This window comes from Myxine glutinosa, chromosome 1 (genome assembly GCF_964187855.1).
Source record: "Myxine glutinosa chromosome 1, kmMyxGlut1.1, whole genome shotgun sequence".
NCBI lineage: Eukaryota > Metazoa > Chordata > Myxini > Myxiniformes > Myxinidae > Myxine > Myxine glutinosa.
The window spans coordinates 88,534,984-88,554,688 of record NC_136261.1 but is presented as its reverse complement, the minus strand read 5'-3'; positions in this window follow the sequence as shown (position 1 = coordinate 88,554,688).

Below are 19,705 nucleotides of genomic sequence, written 5' to 3'. Positions count from 1 at the left end.
AACGTTTGGTGGTGGTCTTTCATATTGGCTTGTAGAAGCTTTTACTTTCCTTGCTTTAAGGTGTAAGAGTTCAAGAAGTACAACGATGTCGTCGTGGGAAAATGTTTGTTTTGCCACTTGTCGTGAGACTCGCCCTTGAGGCTGGCATGTCCTTTACAATTGTTGCCGAACCGTTAAACAGGATCTACATGAACAAAATTGTCGATTTGGCTGCACAGTATGCCATCATCGCCAATAGTACCCATTTAGCAAAAGCTCGTTGAAGCTTATAATTATACCTTTTACCCTCCCTGCAGGAATCCTCAGAGCCTGACCCTCAGGTTCATCACTGGTAAATGAGCAGAAGTGCTCTCCTTATGACAAGGTCTCTTTACCCAGATGACAAGAGCGATTCGCCTCAACTCCTTGGCAAAGTACGTTTGCTACAAGTGATGGGAATGGTAATGCTAAGAGATGATCAAATGCCTTCCAAACTCAGCAGGAACAGGACACCAGCCAATGAACATTCATCTACCTGGAGAGGAAGCAGTGTAATTTTTGCCTCCAAAAGAGCAGGTCAAACTTTTGTCATCAATAGCAGTTCCTCAGCACCTTCCACACCAGCTTGAAGAAGACCAAGGAGACCACTCCTTTTTGCATCTTCAGAAGTGTCGGGCTGCCGAAGCATCCCTGAGATCTCAAGCCAGTCACCTGGCACAAGTACCTTAGCGAAAAAGCACAGGTGCCTTTGCAAAAAAGCCACCTTAACCCTTCAGCCAACACCAGGCTCACACTAGCTTGAGGACAAGTGAAATTTATATTCGTGTGGGATCTTTCTCCTCGGTTGGATACTGAAGGTAAGTGAAACCTATTTAGCTGAAGTGGGAATACAATTTCCATCGTAGAGCTCGCACTATTAAACAGTGATTATCGCTTTACAGCTGTAACAATGCTTTCGATGACTTTAGCATGTTTTAAGCAGGTGTTTCAATGTGCAATTGCTTCCATGCTGGATGTTCGCAAGTCACACCACCATACTTGGTGTATCGACTCCTTTATTCTCCTTGTAGAACTGATCATCATAAGTCAAAGTCTCAGCTTTGAGGAAGTTTCTCAGTATAAGAAGGTGCTTTTGCTAAATAATGGTCACGAACTACAATCTTTCTAAGCAACTGCCAACCGACCTGAAATCGTGATTAATTGCAGCAAAAAGAGCAAAGTTTGGGATTACAGGTGGATATCTTCTTGGCTTACTATGTGAGCCTCTGCGAACCCACGCATGTTGCTGCCACCTCGAGCGTGAAGCAGTTCGAGTCAGAAATGCCCCCCAGAGGCATTTTGTCTCTTATTGGCTGATTTTTCACTATGTGCTCGGGTGTCCTCGTTTTCAAAAACTGTCAAACTCGTTCATACCGGCGCAGGTCTGATGTTGCGAGTAAACGGACAAATCGCAGCACACCATTGTGAGAGTGAACGCACACCAGTTGTAGTTGCTCCCGTTCGTTGTGCTCAAAATATATGTTGGATGTGGTGTCGCGTTCTCACCTGTTAAGCCTTGTTTATTAGCACAGGTAGCTTAGCATTTTCTTTTCGATTTACCTACTTCATTTTTCTTGTTGCCTCGCGGGATTGCCTAGAGGTGTGCACACTCATCTCTGACATGTCGAATTTGGGTTCGATTTCTTACCTGACAATAAACTGTCTGATTTGTACTTTGCAAGTAGGGTGTGGCATTACAAATGCGCCATCCTTCGAATAGACCCCAACGCCAAGCATGGACGTTAAATATCCCGTTATTTCTTGCAAAGAGTAGGTGATTTATTGCCAACGTCTCGCATTCCAATTTCGGACAAATTACAAATTCCTTAACCAGGTTCGGTGGTGTAATGGTTGGAGCGTCCGCTCCGAGTTTGGGAGATTGGCGGTTCAAACTTTGGAGGAGTCATACCAAATGGCACATGCTGCTTTCTTGGGCACTGACATCTAAAAGGACAGAGGACGGACAATCGCCATAGCTTTAGCATCCCATTGTGAGGAGAAAATTCCTCCTTCAGAAATGCCCTGCAGAGAGCGGGGAGGAGTTGAGAACTTGGGTTGAGGGGAGGGGTTGAGGACTTGGGTTAAGGGGGGGAGGGAGGAGTTGAGGACTTGGGTTAAGGGGAGGGGGGAGGCGTTGAGGACTTGGTTTAAGGGGAGGGGGAAGGAGTTGAGGACTTGGGTTAAGGGGAGGGGGAAGGAGTTGAGGACTTGGGTTGAGGAGAGGGGGGAGGAGTTGAAGACTTGGGTTAAGGGGAGGGGGGGGGGTAGGTGTTGAGGACTTGGGTTTAGGGGATGGGGGAGGAGTTGAAGACTTGGGTTAAGGGGAGGGTGGAGGAGTTGAGGACTTGGGGTGAGGGAAGGGGGGAGGAGTTGAGGACAAGCTTTGGGTTTATAAACATCGACGTGTTTATTCCACTGAAACAAGCTTTTTCCGGATGTTTATAACCCAAATAATTAAAATACTGCTGCTTTAAGCCCGGTTTAACCCATAAACCTCTGGGATTACTTGTATGTAACATTCCCATCTCAACCCCTGGCTCGCAATGCAGGGAAAACAGGTTCAAATACCATATACCAAATGTGTTTGTCCATGTCAATTAATGTCCCTATGATGCATACTAATATATTTGACCTACTTGTGGTTTAAGTGCAAGTTCTTCCATGAAATGCCTTCTGTGTGTCTTCCATGGAAATGTGTTTGTCCACGCCCACTAATGTCCCTATGATTCATACTAATATCCTCGGTCCTCGGTCTAATTGCTTTTTATTCTCCAAGCGATAGTCCCTCCCCTATCTATATTCATACAAAGAAATGTCTTCTGTGTCAATCGGTCTTTGCCACTGCTCCATGAACATCTTTCTGCTGGGCCTTCTGTGTCAATCCTTATCAGCCATTTTCATGTCACGAATGAAGATTCAAATCAGAAACTTGGATCATAATTGGGGATTATGCAAACTTTTGCAAATACACGTAATCCTATTGATTGCAGACTTGTCCCTTTTGGGTGGTGTTAATTGCGATCCTGGGATGTGGGAAGCTTTCATTTTCTCCATGAATTGTGGGACATTATCTTGAAATAAGATGTCAGAATGATAATTTTAATTGCTTTTTATTGTCCATCCGATAGTCCCCTATCTGTATGCGTTCGTGGGGCAACATTAAGACTGCGTTATACGTTTTAGTCTTTCGCACATGCATTTATATCTCAGATGCAGACAGTGCCCACTACCGGTAACATGAGAACCAATCTGACCTTTCCACTCATTCCTGTGGGATGATATTTTCCAAGGGTAATATATAAATTAATAAAAAATCGCACTATTTAAGATAGCACATTGTTATTGTTGAATTTCCCCTATTGATTGAGTGATTTGGGTTGGACAGCAGAGCGAGGAACTGAAAATCTGTATCTGTATGGGAAATAGATTTGAGTATGTACGTGGAAAGGTGAGCGGGGATGTTAATTTGGAGGCAGAGGATGATACACGTGGAGGAAAATGGATGGACTCAATGCAAACAGGAAAATATATCAGGGAAATTGAAAGGGAAAGGTTCTGATGTCTTGTGTAACGCCGGTCTACCTTTATGGTCTGGAGACGGTGGCACTGCCAGGGAAGCAAGAACAGAGGCTGCCAGGCCTATGAGAACAACTGGGTTAGAGGATGGTGGGAGGGAAGAGGGTAGATAGAAGGAGAATGGATGCACTGAGGGTGGAGATCGATGTGAGGATGAGCTTGACAGAGGGATTTGTAAAGAGCTGGCTGAGATGGGCTGGGCTGCTGCGGACGGATGAAGAGAGAATGGCAAATAAAGTGGACGGATTGAGGGAGTAAGGTGAGGCAGGTTTATGGAGGTAAAAGGTAGACCTCGGCTAAGATGAGAACATATCTAAGGGGGAAAGTAAGTGAGGTGCGGTAGCAGAAGAGTTGATTTGGTTTTGTGTGGATATAAGTCAGTGGATTGAGTATTGCCCAAAAGATGGGGCAGCAGCAGCTACGTACCATTACGCCTCAACCAATATAAAGGGTAATGGCGAAGAAGAAGAAGATTTTGAGGTGCTGTGGCAAATGTGTTACTTTTAGGATGCACTGCCTGGGTGGTATATGACAAAAGTTCTGAAGTCCAACCAGACACCAATCATTTTCAAACCTATAATTTCCTAAAATTGCAACTTCTGCTTAACTTTAACCCAAAAATATCTCCAAAACTATCTCCAATCTCCTTGTCACATTGTTTCAGATTTTTCCAATCTTCATCTCAGCATGTACAGTTTATCTACTATAAAAGAGAGTTGTTGGTCTGTGTTTGTGTCTGTCTGTGTGTGCCGCCATTTTTCTCGGAGATGGCTCAACGGATCTTCATCAAACTTTCAGAGGTTCATCAGTGATTGCTTGAGAGTGGTTTAGGCCTGAGAGTTAGTTTTTTTTGGATTTTTTCCAAATCGATCGATAGTGCCAAAGCCGTTTTGATTAATGACAGTTATATACAAGTACACATTCGCATAGATAAATACAAAACAATCACCAGACATTTGAACACAAATAATAAAACAATTCCGGAAGTGGTGGAAGTTGGTGTTTATGCTTCTTCTTCTTCCTGAAGGTCATCATACTTGACTCAGAAACGTGATCAACTGCACATTCAGCAGCATATATTCAACAAAAAAGTGAAATGATGATTTGACATTGTATTGTGATAGATTCTGATTTAGATGTAATTGCTTTTCCATGATATTTGCCCTCATTTCAAATATGTTAACGTTTCTTTTTCGCTTGAGCAACTGGAGTACTCCAGCAATAAACACTGATATACTTTGCTCGGGGTACAAATACAAACACAACTTTGTGTGGGGGGTAACATAGGCTATGTGGCCGTGGCCTCATTCGGGGGTGTGGGGGACTGGGAGAGGGGCGTAAATTTTCTATGTAAATGTGTACCGTGTGGCGCCACCTGGTGATGGTGGCATAGGGTATTACAATTTTTTTTTTTAACCTGGGCAACACTGAGGTTATGAAGCACTCTTCAGACAGAAAAAAATGTTTCCTCCTTCCCTTCCCCCCTTCCCCCAAAACGGAGGGGCCTATCAAAGCCACCCCCCACAAAAAATGTATATGTAGTATATGTTTCACCTCCCTCTACCACTCACCTCCCCCTTCCACTCCCCCCACTCCCTCCCTCACCCCTCCCTCTCCTGCTTCCTCCCCTACCCCCTCCCCTCCCCCGAGCAACGCCGGGTACTCCTGCTCGTTCTGAATATCTTTAAATTACCTTCAATGATAATTACCCCATGTGAGCGAAGAGAAAAGCAGTGTTAAGGAATTGGTTCACATTGTCTATCTGCCGGTCTGTCTGTCCGCCTACAGGCCCTTCACAACCTGTTCCTTAATGAGGAACTACACCAAGATCGAGGAACTACTTCATTTCAATTGAATGTTATATTTTGAACACTGTGGAACATGATTTCAGAACATTAATTGGAACACGAACCTGCAGTTTAGCTGTGCTTTGGCTCTGAAGTTGGCAAATTGTACAGAATCTCGTCCAAATCGTGTACGCACAGAAGAGTAAGATATATATATTGTTGCGAATATGGAATTTGGCCTCCATATCCGCTTGTAAATATTCCCCTATTTCCCCCAATACTCCCCAACTATCCCCAATCCCCCATTCCCTAGTCCCATTGCCTGTAAATAACACTCTGTAGAACCGACCTTCCCCTTTTTCCCCCATTAAATGTCGTGCCCAGGTCCACCGCATCACACGTAGACAACTTTCGGACATCTTGCTAGTTATTCTTAGTCTATGTCAGTTAAGGACTCGTTTCCATTAATTCTGACTCTTCGTTGCACCAGAATGTGATTATATGGCACCAGTAGTGAGTTTAGGACCTTTCCCATACCTCCTCCCGTCTTCTTCCCCAAACAACAACAACAACAACAACAACTACAAGTACAATTACAACAACAACGACGCTGCGCGGGGGAGTGTGCGTCATCACACCGGCTCGGTTAGCCGCCATTGACAATGCGCTCCGGACCATGCGCTCCACGGGGTTACCACGAAGGGGCTCCTTGTCAGTCCCTCGTCAAGGGCGGAGCCGGTAACCCCCCCCCCGCACGCACCCAATGAGAAGCGACGTGCCGATTCCATCTGGGGCGGAGCTAACGAGCCGAGGGCGTGTCACTCCCCGCCGGATATACGAAGCGACTCACCGGATGTGAGGTCAGCCGTCAGATGCGCCCCCAGCTTAAAGAAGAGCAAGTCACTACCTCCGAGCGCTGCGACCTCCCTGCATGCTGCATCTCTGGACCGGACCGAGCCGATTCTGTCCCTGAGCCCAGGTGCACCTGGAGCCATCGATCCTGCCTTTCCTAGCCATCAATCCCCGTGTGAGTCAGCCTTTTGTCCCGTTTATCTGTCGTCTGTTGGGGTTAATATAAGAGTGTGTCTAAGTGCTTGTCTTTCTATGCTGTACCTCTCGTCCCTGTAATCTGACCTTCCGCCCTAATATAATCTCCTCCGGAGGTCTTGAGAACCGTATCCCTGGTGTGTCATTTTAATCCCAGCCGTGTGTCTTTTCCTTCATTGACCTAGCGTAGCGCGATTAGTCAACGTTCGGGTATAATCGGGTAACTTGTGCAGACGTGGTCATACCAAACCGCTCGGTAAATAACATCTAAGCCACGTCTGTAACAATTGGTGTCGAGGAGTGGAATTCGAACCCGGGACTAAATTTATTAGGCCCAAATTTGTAACAATTAGAATCGATTCGGAGCGCGTTTCCCGCGCGAAATTATAACGGCGAAATTTGATTTTGTTATACGGAAATAAAAACCCGAATTTTGAAAGTCGCGCTATGGCAGACCAAGACAGCTGGGGTCCGGTAGTGGAGAGTGAGGCAGGGTCGGTCCAGGACCAAATTGAGGGACGTGAGGAGAGCGAAGCAGCGAGGGTAGCAAACGCACAAAATGGCGCCTCGCTGGTCACCGCGCCCGCGACCGTAGCAGCGCCGCCGATGGATTGGGGCCTATTTATGGAACAAATAAAGGCGCTCATGGTCCGGACAAGTGAAGACCTGAGGAATGACTTGGGGGGCCAAATGGGGGTAATGAGGGACGAAGCGAGGGCTCAGAGTGAGCAATTGGGGGTAATGGGAAACCAAATGGGGGTAATGGGAAACCAAATGGGGGTAATGAGGGACGAAGCGAGGGGTACTGGTGAGGGATTAGACAATAATTTTAAGGGATTAGACAATAATTTTAGGGGATTAGACAATAATTTTAAGGGACTAGACGAGAAATTTGGGAAATTAGACAATAGATTAGGGGAAATACAGGAGGGGTTAATGGGGGTAGAAAACAGAATGGCCGCTCAAGAGAATCAAATGGAAGGGATGCAAAAAGGGTTAGAGGGGTTAGAAAGCAGTATGGAAGGCAAATTGAGGGACATGAGGGACCAAGCGGAAAGGGAAGTTAACCAAATGGGGCAGCAGATAGAGGGGGTCAGAATGGGGGTAGAAACTAAACTGGATGCTCACAGGGAGGAAATGGAGCAGATGAGGGTGGCATCTGGGCAGGAGATGCAAGTGATGGGAGAGGAGATCAGAAGAGGAGTGAGTGAGGAGGTCGGAGGAGTGCGCGAGGAGGTGAGGCACTGTAAGGAGCACATGGAGAAGGAGGTGAGAAAGGGGACTGTAAAGTTACAAGGGGGCATAGAGGACCTGACGCAGGAGGTGGAGCAGCTGACGGTGGGACAAACGGAGTTAGTGGAGCAGGTTCAAAGGAACACTGCGGTATTAGGAGGTTTAAAAGCGACACAAAATGACCTAAAAAATGACTTGGTAGCGACGAAGAGGGAATGTCAGATGGTACGTGAGGGACTGACAACGAGGTTGGACGAGGTGATAGAGGTAATGGAGACGAAGGACCGGCAGGTGAGGACGCACATGGAAACGGTCAAGGTAGCCTTGGAGGACGAGCTGGAGGAGACGTACCGGGGAATAAAAGAGGTGAAGCAGAAACTAGAAGAAGTGGAAGAAGGGATGAGCGAAATTAAGAAGCGACGGAGAGGGGATAAGAAAGAGATAAAAGAGGAGATAAAAGAATTGGTCCAAAGTCTGTGTTCGGATCGTGATGATGTGCTCATTAACCGGATGAGGGATTCGCAGGTGATGGAGGAGAAGCGAAGAGGAAGAGGGCCCGGTGTAAGTGGTGACCAATATGGTCGTGCGTATGATGCGCCAGGGGATTTAATAAGCTTGGGGGTCGAGATAGACCCGGATGTTCGTGAGAGGCCATTGGTGAAGTGTGCGACAGGTCTGGTGTGCGAAAAAGGAGGTGTGCGAGAAAGTCCGACTCTGGGGTGTGTGAGGAAAGAGTGCGCTGTCAAGAGTAAGGGTGAGTGCACTGTCAAGAATGGAGGTGAGAGTAGTGAGAGTGACAAGGAGAGTGAGTTGGTTGTGACAGGTGAGCGAGGATGTACACCTGGGATGGAAGGATGCACACCTGGAATGGTAGAGCGTGAGTGGGAATGCACGCTGGAGTTGGTGGTGAGGCACATGGTTGGGTGTGCGAATGAAGGCACACCTGTGATTGTCACAGAGGAGGTGACCGAGGAGGGGGCGCGAAGCGGTGTATTGGTGAGGTGTGCGAGCAACGAATGTGTGCCAAAGTGTTCGGTGGTCAGGTGTGTGACCAAGGCTGTGAGTGGAATGGGTGTACCTGGGTGTGTAAGGAAAGGTACGAGGAGCATGGGCACGGCTGGATGTGTGAGCAAGGAACGGGCTGCGGGGTGTAAGCGTCCAGGTGAAGCATCGACGTTAGACGGGGTAGAGTTTAGAACGACTTATAGCCGAATCGGGCCCTCGGTGCGTGCCGGGCTTCGCGTGCCGCGAGAACCAGCGGGGATCCGAGCCACGGCGGGTTCGAAAGGACCGCCGTGCGCGATCCACGCTGGGCCTCGCTTTGAACGGCCGCGTCTGTGCTCCAATAGGCGGAGCGGGCGGCTGGATAGAAAGGGTCGTCATGGCGACCACTTTTTGGTGAGACGTGCCGGCAGGTCGAGATCGGGCAATTGGATGGCTCCGTGCCGAGATGGTGCGTGGGATCTCGGCACGGGTAAGCCCCCGTCCCTGCACCGAATGCCGGACGCATCCAGCCGCTGGCACAAAACAACCAGCATCCATTGCTTGGCTTTACGAAGCCGGGCTTTGGACAGGAATTGGCGCACCGAGAGGCATTATTGAGTAGACTGGGTGATGAGGTTAGTGTTTTGGACCCAAAATTGGAGAAAAACAAAATTTGATGATTGGCAAGGGATTGGCAGTAGTGATTGGCAGATGATGGGTAGTGATTGGCAAATTTTTAATTTATTGAAATTTGATGTGCAAAATTGGTAGTGAGCGATGGGCCCGGTGGGTAAGGGGGGCATCCCTGCCACCCTTCCCATAGTGGGGGCAAAGGAGCAATAGTTTATGGGGTGTATGGCAGTGAAAACTAGCCCGGGTGGGTTAGGTTATATTGATAGGGCCCTAGAAGATGACATTAGGTAACGTTAAGTTTAGTTCGTGACTGATACCTGTAGTGGGGACGCAGGTAGATTAGTGTGGTTGATAATGACGTGGGAGCGCAATAGTTTAAAGGGACGACTGGGAAGCGCAAGTTTCAGAGGGGAGAAGTTAGCTGAGATGATGCCGTGTGTGTGAGGATTGAACAGGTGTGATTGCACAGGTGTGCAATTGAACAGGTGTGATTGCACAGGTGTGCAACTGGACGGGTGTGTGGAGCAATGGATGAGTAGTGAGTGTGGTGGATCAGCGCGAATGCGCTTGGGGAGAGAAGGGTGCAGGCGGCACCAAGAATGAGAGCACAGGTGTGCAGGTACAGGTGTGTGGAGAGAGTTGGAGTAAGTGGTACGGAGTGGTGTGCATGGTGCGAAGGTGTGGATGGGGGAAGAGTGGACCCTTTTCACGAGTACCCGGGGCGGGTAGTGTAAGTGTTAGGTAGAGGGTACAGGTAAATTGTGGTTGGATATTGGCATCTGTGGTGCGGTTGTAGAATGGTGTTGTGAATGGGTGCATTAGTGTTGTGGAAATGGCTGGGCGTGTAGCCTGTTAGTGTGTGTAGTTGGTTGGGCACTCCACCACTGTGAGGATGTCGGCCAGGTGAGGCCGCAGGTGGGCTCTGGGAGCCGGTAGAGTTGTGGATGGGGCCCGAGGATCCGGAGGACGGACCCGGGTAGCCCAGTGCCAGAGAGGGCACCGAGTGGGGAGAGAGCCAGAGGGCCTTCCCCAGGTAGTTAGGTTAGGGTGAGGAGCAGGTAAGCTCGGAGGCAACTGCAGTGGTGGAGGTGTGCAGGTGGGTAGACCCACTGGGAGAGGTACACGCCACAGCCCAGAAATTGTGCGAGGGCACCGGGAGATGAATCGGGGGAGTGAGACCCCAAATTGAAGAGCACCACAGTTTGGCCAATGGGAATTGGTTTTTAGAACCCATAGTGTAAGAGGGCCAATGGTTTGGCCGGAGAAAGACCCCGGGTAGTGTAAAGTTGATAAAGTCATTTAGGAAATAGTTAGGATTGATGAACCTGTCGCACCATACGCAGCCACTTACCTGTGGTGATGATGATGACTCCACACCTGTGTTTTCTTTGTTTTGGTGCAGGAAATGAGAATTGCTGTGAGGATTTGTGAGACGCATCACGACGTGGATGAGACATTGGGGTGATCCCATCTCTCCCTCCTTAGGAGGGACTGATGATGAATTGGTGATGGCAAATTATGATGTTGAGTTGGAGATGGCAAATTTTGAGGAAAGTTGGAAATAGCAAATTTGATTGGTTAGGAGGGAGAGAAGACGAATTTGGTTTATGGGAGGAACGGGGAAGACAGTAGGGATGTTTGTTGATTTGTAAAGTAGATGTTTATGGGTAGTGTTGTGTTTTGTGGATACAGTAAGGGGTAAGGGAGGGGCCATGTAGGTTACCTGGTGGGGGGGGGGGCGTACGGTAGGAACGTACCTGTCTCACCTGGTTCCCATGTGCCCCCAGTGTGCATTACCTTACATTGCGTGCACTTTTGCGCCCTTACCACCTTACTCACTTGTCTGCTTCTTTTGTCTCCCACCTCCGAGGATCTGGCTTTGGGGTAGAGAGAGAGGAGAGAGAGGTGCTGGCTTCGCAGTTGTGGGCCTGCACTTTCGCTGTTTGCTGCTTGGATCGATACACCATATGGACCGCAATGTTTGTGGCCACCCACAATGGACCGCAGCTCTTTTGCGGCCAAGCACCACCCGTGGAAGGACCTATGGGTCAACGTAGCACCTATGCCAAACAGGTGAACCACTAACAGTTGGCCCCCTGACAGCCACAATAAAGAAATGGACGCGGTTGGCGCCTTTCTTTATTTTTAAAAAGAAGTAAGAAGGCCAAGTGCACCACACGAAGGCAAGACCAGCGGCAGAACATCGGCCGGCTGCGACACCACACAATGATTCATAAACACTTTATTGGTGCACCGGATGGTGCTCACTGTGTGATGGGGTGGTGCTTGATGCTTGGAAGGGGTGCTCTGCACATTATTAAAGGCCGTAGGCCACAGAGCACTCGTGGGTTGGTGTATCGATGCTAGCATGCGTGCTCTCTCTATGCATAACATCTGCATGTGTTCCTCCAAAAACAGGTCCTGGATCGTAGTGTAAATATCAGCGTAGTCTTGTGTAAATAATGCTCCCTACCGGCTGTATGTTTAGTTTGAGGATTCTTTCCGGATTCGGTTATCCTGTGGGTGTGTTTCTGTGAGAAGGGTGCAACGTCGCAGGGGGACATATTTACTCATTTGTGAATATCTGTAAAACTGTCACACTCAGGGTAGAGTTAATAGTAGAGGGAACTACATTGCGTGCCACACTAAAGTAGGTAAAAATTTATCGGGTCGGGACGCCCCGAGGGTAGAGAAGGGTGCAATGTTGCGAATATGGAATTTGGCCTCCATATCCGCTTGTAAATATTCCCCTATTTCCCCCAATACTCCCCAACTATCCCCAATCCCCCATTCCCTAGTCCCATTGCCTGTAAATAACACTCTGTAGAACCGACCTTCCCCTTTTTCCCCCATTAAATGTCGTGCCCAGGTCCACCGCATCACACGTAGACAACTTTCGGACATCTTGCTAGTTATTCTTAGTCTATGTCAGTTAAGGACTCGTTTCCATTAATTCTGACTCTTCGTTGCACCAGAATGTGATTATATGGCACCAGTAGTGAGTTTAGGACCTTTCCCATACCTCCTCCCGTCTTCTTCCCCAAACAACAACAACAACAACAACAACTACAAGTACAATTACAACAACAACGACGCTGCGCGGGGGAGTGTGCGTCATCACACCGGCTCGGTTAGCCGCCATTGACAATGCGCTCCGGACCATGCGCTCCACGGGGTTACCACGAAGGGGCTCCTTGTCAGTCCCTCGTCAAGGGCGGAGCCGGTAACCCCCCCCGCACGCACCCAATGAGAAGCGACGTGCCGATTCCATCTGGGGCGGAGCTAACGAGCCGAGGGCGTGTCACTCCCCGCCGGATATACGAAGCGACTCACCGGATGTGAGGTCAGATGCGCCCCCAGCTTAAAGAAGAGCAAGTCACTACCTCCGAGCGCTGCGACCTCCCTGCATGCTGCATCTCTGGACCGGACCGAGCCGATTCTGTCCCTGAGCCCAGGTGCACCTGGAGCCATCGATCCTGCCTTTCCTAGCCATCAATCCCCGTGTGAGTCAGCCTTTTGTCCCGTTTATCTGTCGTCTGTTGGGGTTAATATAAGAGTGTGTCTAAGTGCTTGTCTTTCTATGCTGTACCTCTCGTCCCTGTAATCTGACCTTCCGCCCTAATATAATCTCCTCCGGAGGTCTTGAGAACCGTATCCCTGGTGTGTCATTTTAATCCCAGCCGTGTGTCTTTTCCTTCATTGACCTAGCGTAGCGCGATTAGTCAACGTTCGGGTATAATCGGGTAACTTGTGCAGACGTGGTCATACCAAACCGCTCGGTAAATAACATCTAAGCCACGTCTGTAACAATATATATATATATATATATGTATATATATATATATATATATATATATATATATATATATATATATATATATACTGAAACGCAAAAGAAACTTACCACCTTTGAAACCTTTAAATATCAACAATAACACAGCGTGTAGTAAATGTGTGAACTTATTTGTGGACAATAGTGTCCTCACTGTCAGACAAAATGGTCACAGATGGTCACTTGAACCTTCAATGGTCACTTCATAGGACAGCTGTTGAACAGCCGTTTTGACTGTCAGTGATTAGCCAAGGGGTACGGGATGATTTTAATGAGCCGCATGTGATGTCTTGATATTGGCTTTAAAAAGGCCAGTGCAAAATTGGCATTTTGACCGAAAAATTTGACCATTTTGACCAACTTCAAAAAGACCGAAAACGCAAAAGAAACTTACCACTTGTTTGAAATGTAATAAAATTGTAACAGTTCAAAATAAAACAAACCAACAATTGCTAATTGAAACATTGGCATTTTATTGATGACATGTCAAGTTTTTGACCAAGATACACCATCTCATCAGTTTGTTCTACAGTACAGAACAGCACAGGGTGCAATGTCAGTCCCCTTTCAAGAGCGTGTGTGGTCACCATTGTTGTGGATACAGGCAACAACAGAGGCTGCAGGCCTATGAGGCCATCATCGGCGTATACTGCCTACCAGTCTTTGGATGGATTGCTGCTGGATTCTGTCCCACTCAGTCCTCAATGTCTGAAGCAGCTCTGCCCATGTCCTGGCCCTGCCAACTACGCGTCTCCCAAGCTCATCCCACAGGTGCTCTATGGGATTCAGGTCAGGGGAGAGCGCAGGCCACTGCATGGTGTTGATGTTCTCGCCTTGGAGAAATGCAGTGGTAAAGCGAGCAGCATGTGGACGAGCGTTGTCATGCTGAAAGGTTCTCAGTTCTGGGTGGTCTAGCAGGAATGGCAGCAGATGAGGTCGCAGGATGTTATCCACATACCGCTGGGCGTTAAGATTCCCATCCACAACCACCAGTGGCGCCCTGTACCGGCCTGATATGGCGGCCCACACCATCACACTTGGGCCACCCCACCTGTTGGCTTGACGCACGCAACAATCGGCATATCGCTCGCCAGTTTTTTTTTTTTTTTTTTTTTTTTTTTTTAAACAAGATCGAGGCTCGTGAAAGAGCGAACATTAATCACACAGAAAGACAAACCGACACATAAAACATATAACATCGGGAGCGGTAGACAAGATGGGGAGAGAGGGGGAAGGACACAAACACAACATTTGAGAGCAGGGACCGAGAGACATGGAGACATCGAGAGATCTGAGAGAGGGCGAGGGCTTTGGGGGGGGGGGGCATGGGAAAGGGGCGGTGGGAGAGGTATAAAACATATGGACACTGCCAGGACTTCCAGGAAAGAAGTAGGAATTTCAAACAAGGTGGATCTGGGGTGAATTAGCGGGGGTAGAAAAGATCAAGGTTTTGGATGGGGGAAGATAAGAGATGGTGGTGAACAGCTGTTTTAAAGACCTGGAGGGAGGAGTGGGATTGAAGGGAGTGAGGGAGTTTGTTCCAGAGGCGGGAGAAAAGAGGAATGAAAGAGTGAAGGTGAGCAGAGAGCCGAGATTTCGGCAGTTTAACCATCAGAGGGTTGCTGGCAGATCTTGTGCGACCTGTAGGAATATTTGGGGGACAGAGCACAGAGAGAGCTGGGGGTGCAAGGCCGGAGAGGAGTCGGTAGAAGACAGAAAGACCACCTACCTGCCTGCGGTGAGTGAGTGAAAGGCCCTCAGAGATAGCTTCATCGCGGGAGATTCCAATAATTCTGAAAGCTTTGGTTTCAACAGCGTGAAGCCGAGCTAGGTGTGAGGCAGGAGCACCGGCCCATAGGGGAGAACAGTATTCCATTGAGCTGCGGATGAAAGCCTTGTATGTGGTGAGGAGCTCAGGTGTGCCGAGGAAGGACTTCGCACGACGGAGGATGCCCAGTCGGCGACTGGCTTTGGAGGCCAGCTTGGAAATGTGGTTTTCCCAAGAAAGATCATGGCAGATAGTGAGACCCAAAATCTTGAGCGACAGAACTTCTTGGAGAGGATTGTTGAGAAAGTAGATGGGAGGGTTGTCCAGTCGATCTTTTCGGAGAGACATAGTAAGAGTGTGAGATTTGTCAGGATTGAAAGACATGTTCCACTTGTTTGACCAGTCTGTGATTTTGTCCAGGTCTTCAGAGAGTGAGGAGGCAGCAGACTGCCATTCTGAGGGAAGAGGAATGGAGCGGCAGAGAGTGGAGTCATCAGCAAAGAGATAGAGAGGATTTTCCAGAGAGTCAGAGAGATCATTGATGAAGACCAGAAAAAGCACGGGGCCCAGAACACTGCCTTGGGGAACTCCAGCCTGAACAGGAAGAGGAGATGAGAGAAACCCATTCAGGGCCACACGTTGACGACGACTAGAGAGGAAGTCCGCCAGCCATGCGTGGAGATTTCCATGGATACCAAAGGAGGAGAGTTTGGTGAGCAGAGCGGGGTGCCAGACCGTGTCGAAGGCACGTGATATGTCGAGGGAGACAGCTCTAATTTCCTGTTTGGCATTGAGGACCTCCATCCATTGTTGAGACAGCAGAAGCAGCATGTCCAGAGTAGAGTGACCTGGTCTGAAACCAAATTGATGATCAGAGATCAAGCCATTGGAGAAGAGGAAAGATTTCATATCCGAAGCAATGATGGATTCCATGACTTTGCTGATAATTGGGAGAAGGCTGATTGGTCTGTAGTTGCTAGGATCTGTTTTTGCACCTTTTTTGTGCAAAGCGGTGATGTTGGCTGATTTCCAAGCAGATGGCAGTTGACCTTGAGCAAAAGAGAGGGTGAAGAGAACAGAGAGAGGGTGAGATAGAGCAGCAGAGCAGGATTTTAGGACCCGTGGGCTGATGCCGTCGGGTCCAGTTGCAGAATCAGAGTCGAGGGTTGACAGAAACTTTTCCACCTTGTCAGGAGGAAAGGACACGGAGTCCAGGAGCAGCAGGGTACGACTGGGTATGGTGGGTACAGAGAGGGATGGGTTTGGGACACAAGATTTAGAGGCAAACACAGAGTTGAGGCATTCAGCTTTTTCACGTGCGGAGTCAGCTGTGTAGCCGTTTGAGGTAAGGGAGGGGATGGAGGGGGAACAAACACCAGAAACGGATTTGACCAGACGCCACCAGGATTTGGAAGAGGGAGACAGATAAGAGAGTTCGGTCTTGAGAACGGAGAGAAATTGTTTCCTGGCTCTCCTGAGGGTGGACACACACTTGTTTCGGGCTTTGTGAAAGGAAATGAGATTTCCTTCCGTTGGATTTGCTTTCCAGGAGACGAAGGCAAGTTGTTTCTGGGCAACAGCCTCACCACAAGATTCCGTGTACCATGGACGGGAGGAAGGGTATGACAACTGAAGACGAGATGGGATAAATCTGTGCATGAGAGAGAGCAATTTACTTTGGAAGAATTCCCAGGATGAGTTGATGTCAGAGGTGGTAGAGATGGGAGACCAGTCCAGATGATTGATGGCTGCTTGAAGACCGTGCCAGTTGGCCTGAGTGAAATGCCAGACTCGTCGACGCTGAGCAGGCTCCCTGAGGATGGTCAGAGAGATGTCCACTTTAACAAGGACATGATCAGATGATCCGATCGGAGCAGAAGAAGAGCAGCAGACATTTTCAGGGAAGTTAGTCATAACCAAGTCCAGAAGAGAAGATGTTCCGTTGACTGAGATCCGGGTCGGGAAATTGACAGATTGTGTCAGTCCCAGTGAGTCGCAGAAGTCCTTTGCTGAGGAGCCATGGCTGGTGAGAGAGGTACCCACACCCAGCCAACTGGCATGATGACAGTTGAAATCACCACATATGAGGAAGAGAGAGTTGGGATGAGTAGATAGAAGTTGGTCCATATCATCAGACAGCGAGATGTAGATGGAGTCATCACTGTTTGGTGGACGGTACAACACACATATGAACAAGAGGTGGGAGCGAAGGGGAAGCCGTAGCCAGAGGTATTCCTGGGGGTGAGGTGGAGAGAGTGCAGTGCAGGGCGAGTGAGGAAGAGAGTTTTTGATAAAGATAGCAACCCCGCCTCCAGGACGAGGCTCAGGTCTATCATACCGGAGGAGGGAGTAGCCCGGGAGAGATACTATGGAATCAGAGACATCATAAAGGAGGAAAGTTTCTGTTAAGCAGATCACGTCTGGTTTGACAGAAGCAACCTGTATGGAGAGATCAGTTAAGTTTGAACGAAGGCCCCGGATGTTTGAGGTCCATACCGTTAATGAAGAGGAAGGGGGAGCATCAGATACAGAACAGGGGGGAGGAGGGGTAGGGTAAGATGTGGAAGAGGTGGAAGAAATAGGGAGAGCTGTTGAAGGTGTGTCAGAGATTTCAGAATAGCTCGGAGAAAGGGAAGGATGGGGCGGACAAAAGGTTTGATGGTGATTGGGTGAGCCACAATGAGGTGTTATTTGAGGAGGGGGAAGAGCGAGGCAGAAGGTTGGGGGAGATGGAGGTGAGAGTTTGAAGGGGGAAGAAGCGGGGAGGACGCTTTGAGGAGGGGGAGTGAGAGGGGGGAAATTGAGAAGCAATGAGGGTGGGGAGATTTGAAGGGGAGGGGTGAGGGGGGAGTTTGGGAGGGAAGGGACAAGGGGAGGGATTTGAAAGGGATGGGATATGGGGGAGATTTGGAGGGGAGGGGTGAGGCAGGAGTCTAGGAGGGGAGGGGCGAGGGGGCGTCTTGGCGGGGAGGGGTGAGGGGGTAGTTTAGGAGGGAGGGGGCAAGGGGGGAGATTTGAAAGGGATGGGTGATGGGGAAGATTTGGAGGGGAGGGGTGATGGGGAAGATTTGGAGGGGAGGGGTTATGGGGAAGATTTGGAGGGGAGGGGTGAGATTGGATTTTTGAAAGTGTACGATTTATGGGAAACGAACATTTATTGCAAAATGAGTTTCTTGTGACCTTCGAGTTAAAAATACGTTTAAGGACGCTGGATGGAGGATGGAGTGCAGGAGAGTTTAGGGAATGTAGAAAAAAGGCACTATAGGAGATGGATATTTTTTTTGGGATGAATTGATTTGGTGAGCAATTCGAAAGCAGCCTTTTAAAGAAGAAGAAGAAAAAGGTGTTATAAAATATGACGGAATACATAACTTGAGGGGAAAGTGTAAACATTGAAGGTTAATGAGTGAAAACTATCTGGGGAAATGGGGGAGAAACACGTGGTCGAAGAACGAACGAACGAATAAGAATGAATAAACGAATGAGAACAGAGAAGGAAATATTTTATTTTTTTATTTTTTTATTTTTTTTTGAGTTGAGATTTACACAAGGAAGTAGGCTATGGGTGAAAAGACTGGGAATACAGAGAACGAAAGTTATTGGATCACAAACGACGGACCGCTGAGAGAAAAACAAAGCCTCAAGGTTGTACAGTGCACACTGTACAAGGCCTCAAGACACGACACGGCAAACAGACGATCAATTTATGAAAGATAAACACCGAGAAACAACCAAAGTTGCACACAATAACTTCACACACCGAAAGATAAATACAGTTTCGACAAAATACAATTGTGAACAGACAACTTCGAAAAACGTGGAGACCGTGTGGAGCTTCGAAAATCCCTCCCACCGTCTCCGAGATCTCGCGAGACCTCTCCGCGTTTCAGTTCTGGAGTTCTTCTCCAGACACGCTCACGCCCATCAGGACTGTCCACACAGAACCTTGACTCATCGCTGAAAGCGACCTCGTTCCACTGCGCCAAGGTCCACCGCTGATGCTGCTGGCACCATCTCTGTCGGTTGCGGCGATGGGCAGCCGTCATCACGGGGCCTCTGTATGGTCTTCTGGCAGTCAGACCATAGTCATGCAGTCGTCTTCGTGCAGTATCATTGGAGATCCGTGGGTTTGCACGCCCTGGAGTTTCTGCTGCAGTGTGGGATGCTGGACGGAATCGATCCCGCAGGTGACTTCGGACCATCTGCCTGTCCTGCCTTGCAGTGGTGACTCTTGGCCTCCCTGATCGAGGTCTGTCATCTGCAGAGTTGTGGAGGGTGTCTCTGTCCACCAGGGCCGATATTGTCTGGTGTGAACAGCCAAGGCGACGTGCCACCTCACGGTAGCTCAGTCCGCCTTGCAGCATGCCCAGGGCACGCTGCCGTTGATCCCTTGACAATCGTGGCATGTTGATTGAAATGCCCATTTTGCACTGGCCTTTTTAAAGCCAATATCAAGACATCACGTGCAGCTCATTAAAATCATCCCGTACCCCTTGGCTAATCACTGACAGTCAAAACGGCTGTTCAACAGCTGTGCTATGAAGTGACCATTGAAGGTTCAAGTGACCATCTGTGACCGTTTTGTCTGACAGTGAGGACACTATTGTCCACAAATAAGTTCACACATTTACTACACGCAGTGTTATTGTTGATATTTAAAGGTTTCAAAGGTGGTAAGTTTCTTTTGCGTTTTCGGTCGTTTTGAAGTTGGTCAAAATGGTCAAATCTTTCGGACAAAATGCCCATTTTGCACTGGCCTTTTTAAAGCCAATATCAAGACATCACGTGCAGCTCATTAAAATCATCCCGTACCCCTTGGCTAATCAC